Raw genomic sequence first — 5,116 nt, 5'->3', positions numbered from 1 at the left:
TGACTCAATGATTATCAAGTCGGACGGGTCCCACACGAGCACAACATCTAGGGGCGGGGACAGAGGATGGATCACCACACCCAGCCTCGTGACGATAGTGGACCCAGAGCAGGGCCCCTCCTAAAACCAACGATAAATGAAGGAGCCAGCACACACACACACACACACACACACACACACACTCGTGCATACTCAACCTACACATTCTGGGTCACCTCTGAGTATATAGACAAAGCAAACACAAGACATTTGGGGGTTAATTAAACAATAGAAGAACTATCGACCCCCTTTACAGCTGCCAATGAAACTCATTGTGCAAGTCTGCTATTTATTTACATGTTTATCTTGATGAATTAATGATGAAAATGTGTGACTGGAGCTACCCAGCAGGTCAGACATTGTGTGTGTGTGTGTGTGTGTGTGTGTGTGTGTGTGTGTGTGTGTGTGTGTGTGTCTGGCTATCAGTGGAGTGCAGTTAAACTGGTCAACCGACTTCACACCAAAGTGTAACATTCACACACCAATGACAGTTTACTCATTCCAGCCACTCCATTTCATAAGCATACATGATTAACTGTCTGTAAACTGACCCAAGTACCAACCACTACTTGTTGTTGTTGTTTTGCACAGCAGCCATGGTGCCACTTTTACTTTCTTCTCTTGCAACAGGACAAACAGGCTTAGCTGTGCTATGACATTCCAAAGGTATTTATTTCTGCAAAACTAGTAGTAGCTTGATCCCTACAAATAAAACTTGAAGCCTTTAAATGCACTAATGCACTTCTATTGTAAGAAATAACATATTTATAATCCATATATTGCAAAAATCTTGCCATCGCTAGGCCATTCTATTCATTCATTCATGTTTTTGTGCCTTTACTCAGGTTGCCGTGGCATCGTTTTGCGCACTGAGCTATTCTTAGGGCCGGCAAGCAGCAAAGCTCTGCCCCATTTTTCCTTCCAGTATCACTCCTAGGGATGATGAAGCTGCAAAGCTAGCAAATGAAAGACAGAGGAGAACAAGATGCATTAATCACCACGGAAACAGCTGATTGAGGATGCCTTGTAAAGACAGACCCATTAGTCTGTGTGCCTGCAGTGGCACTAATCTGATTTTAAAACAGTTAGACTAAAAGAACTGGCCATTATAAGGTTTTTTTTTAGACGTATAGGGTAGTTTCTGGACTATGAAACACTCTAAATGTACCAGTGACGAGATACCCAAGGAATTATCCCTTTTTATGGGGATATAATGCGAATGAAAAACAGTTGTGACAAATGTGTTCTATGTGTTGTGGTTTGGAACAGTTACTATAAAAAAAAAAACTCTCTTTAAATGAAAGAGAGTAAGGGATAGAAGAATTACAGACTGTAAGAGGAGTTCATGTGAAGCAGTAAAAGAGGTACTGATAAAGGGATGAACAATGTAGATGCCAGTCCTGGACAGGAATAGGAGGGTAGTGACCATCCATGAATGAGGGTGCAGCAGTGTGTCTTTGCAGCCAACCCATAGTGGCATGGCAGTGGGGAGGCCTGCTGCTTTAATGGTCCATAAATCTGTGCGGACTGGCTGGTCTGATGCCGCCCCTGTGAGACCCTCTCATGCGGAAAATGAATCAGACCATTTTTTACAGATCACAAGTGTGGATGCTCTCACCCTCCCCTGCCCTGTACTGCCAGTGAGCCGATAAGAGCTGCTGCACGCGTGCGGCACTCCATTTCAACCAGTTTGGAGCTCATAAAACTCTCTATTAGTGACAAGCTTTGTTTGTGTTCTCCTCTAGGTTCAAATTGTCCTCTTGACTCTGTTGTTTTCTTTGCACTTCTTCTTTTTCTCAATATACCTTGGTTTAATTTTGGCATAGAAACACCAATGTTTTGACTGGTACAAAACCAACAATGATAACTTGGATTGTAGAACAAAAGGCAAGGTTGTAAAAGGTGTATGCCAGTTTTAAACTACAACCACTTGAAGTTTGTCTTCCATTTCCTCTAAATGTGGTATTTAAAAACAAATGTTTTAGGCCACAGACTCTCACAACGCTATAAAATTGGTGTCACTGGAAAGCCTAGGTTCTCAAGAATATGAAATCAACTGGTAACATTAAAAATCTTAGGATGCACTATATGAATCGGACCCTTTTGTTGACCTACTCTTAAAAAAAGAAAATGTTTGATTCATGTTGAAGATATCAAGTCATAGAATACCAAATGTTTCATATTCTGACATATGATACACCAAAATAAAGGTTATTCAATACCAAATCAAGAACATATTGATGTATTTCTCAACATGTAATATGTGAAGAGTTATACTGGTTTAAGTGCATGATGATACCCCTTAAACTAAATTTTGTCATTGCGCAAACTCAAAAAGCGCAAATAATTTTTCTAGGTGGTTCCCAATTTTCCCTAAAGATTTACAGCAAGCATCAAGTGGAAAAAATAGAATCTAAGCTTTCATTTGGTGTCAATATTCATATTCTGAGGGTAACTATGGCATTTGGAAATATGTTAACACCAAGACTTATTCACTATTTAAAACATATTTTTCACAATCTTACACATTGTTACATTTCATGGTGAAAATACTTCCAAGTACTAGTAAACATGTCATTTGTTATGCATCCCAATATTTTTACTGTCACCAGTTGATTTTGTATTCAAGAGATCCTAGGGGGGTGCACGAGGGGCATATCTGGCCTGTGGACTATCTATTTCTTAGAAGAAGCTGTCAAAATGGTGATTTCTTGTTTTCTTTCTTGTCACTGCATACATTTTTGACACGTTACAATAATTTACAGTGCTTCATACTGAGTCGCGGGCCTGGTTCTTCTCAAAGTATTACTCCAGACAAACCAGCTCCCTGAGCTAATTAGTTTGAAGCTTCTTTGAAAAGCGAAGAGTCATCAGGAGATTTATGATGCAGAAAACAGACAGCTATATAACACATGTGGACCAGCATGCAGTGTGAGAGGCACATGCAACTATCTTTATGTGCATGGATGCTCTGTGACATTTCCATTTCCGACATGCCTAAATATGATTGTTGGTGAGCCTTTACATGGGAGTCCTGCAACTGTCTATGAAACAGTGGAAGACTGAAATATATTAGCTCAAAAATATCTAATGTTCCATGCAAAAGTCAAGGTAATAGACCACAAATAGTTTCTTGAAATCTAATTATATTATTCTAACTTCATAAGACTATGTATTTTATGTAATTTGTTCTTACGTGCTCTGTCTTACAGACAGTTGAACAATCAGGTGTGGTCAGGTTTTTTTTTTTTTCATCGACAACACATTCTTTGTCCTTGGTGTTTGTTTTCACTGGAGGTCTTCACTGATATACCCTTTAGTTATCCTCAATGAGAGAGTGTTTGCCCACAGAAGCCTTTGTTTGACAATCCTTTCTGCTAAGCCATGGTTATATGAGTTGTGTCATCACTCTGGTGATTGCCTGTTATATGTCAACTGAAAAGTGTCCATTTTAATGCAGGGGCAATAAAATGATCTTCACGTAGTGCTGAGGAATTATCTCTTTCAACAGTCAAGCAGATACGCTTGTATTTTTGTGTTGGTTCGCTGTATTTGTTCAGGTCAGATTGGGCAAAGGCTTGTATGAACAGGCCCAAAAGTCAATTTATTCTTGTGTGCGGATTAGACACGCCAGCATGAACCTAGAACAGAAAATTATGTTTACAACAGCTTGATGAAAAGGGGTCAGCTGTTTAATGAGACACAACGAAATGACTGGCTGCTTAGTGAAAGTTGATTTTTTTTTCTTTCTTATAATTGGAAATAACCTCATAAGCAACAGGACATGACTATTTGTTGTTCTCTGACATCATTCCACATCAGAGGCAGATTTTGTTCACGTTAATAAGCAAATGTGAAGTTTGCCCCAAATATGAAATTAATGTGTCCATCATATGATTGTATTTTTGGTTTTAAAAAGAACAAATCTTTTCAATTATGTAAAAAAAAAAAACAAAAATCCATGTTCATCTGTAGCTGGCAATAACTTTAGGTTATTTACATAACCCCGGTTCTATGAGTAATATGAGTGAGATGTCTCACTATGGGATGCACTCTCATCTGCAGCCCTCAGAAGCCTTTTTCTAAATCTGCCAATTCTGATTGGCTAGTGAAATGTGTCTGTCCGCCAGAGACACTCCCACCTTCTATAAGAGGAGATGGCTGACAGGCACACATCTTTCAAAATAAGCACCTCTTCTCACTCGTCCAAGCAAGAAGGGTTGTCTGGTGAGACATCCCACTGAGGGTGAACAGCGGGCAGAATTTGCTTTCATTTGTTGCACCCTCGGTCTTTGGCCTGGGTGCGACAGTGGGACACACTGTTATTTCTAATAAAACATGTGTGTATGTGCGTGCATGTGGACATGGGGGGGGAACAGCCGAACCTCCCTTAGAACGTCCATCTCTCCCGGCTGCCACCGGACCATGCTGTGGTAGCATGAAGACTGGGGCGTGGAGGGCCCCTGAGTGCACATATGAAAGCAGAACAGATGTAGCTGGGGGACAGGCAACATTCTGCTGCTTCACTTGAGGAGAGGAGAGCGGTCAGGCAGTTCCTTTCTTCTCTTTTAGCCTGGATGTACTAAGCGGGCTGTGACGGCAAAGCTGCAGCTGGGGCTGAAGATTTCTCGGGTCAGCCGGAAGAACTGCGTTGAGACGGCAGGGCGGGCTGAGGAGGCAACAAAGTGATGAACGCGTCATCTTCAGCAGTCAGGTCGAGCTGGGTGCCCAAGCTGGAACCGTATGCCGCCCTGGTGTTCATCAGGATGCCCGCCTCTTCTCTCGCTGCGATGAGAGTGCTGTGAGGGGGAAAGAGGGGGTCTTGCTCGAACGGGCTAGCTTGACGCGCTAGCCTCCTGCAGAGGTTCTTGGTAGTGAATGCCGCACAGTGCCGACATGAGCCGGAGGACCAACGTGCACCGGAGAGCCGGAAGTGTCGAGGGCAGCGTTGGGCTCAAGCCGACAGCTGTGAGTTGTCGTCTAGAAGCTCGGGACCGTGGTGTGGTGTTGAGCGGAACTGGGCAGTCCATTGGAGTGTGAGCGCCCGCGAGGTGGACGAACGTGCACCGGACCATCA

This window comes from Gouania willdenowi, chromosome 15, assembly GCF_900634775.1.
Source record: "Gouania willdenowi chromosome 15, fGouWil2.1, whole genome shotgun sequence".
Taxonomy (NCBI): Eukaryota; Metazoa; Chordata; class Actinopteri; order Blenniiformes; family Gobiesocidae; genus Gouania; species Gouania willdenowi.
The sequence above is the reverse complement of the archived record's forward strand: the minus strand, read 5'-3'. Positions refer to the sequence as shown.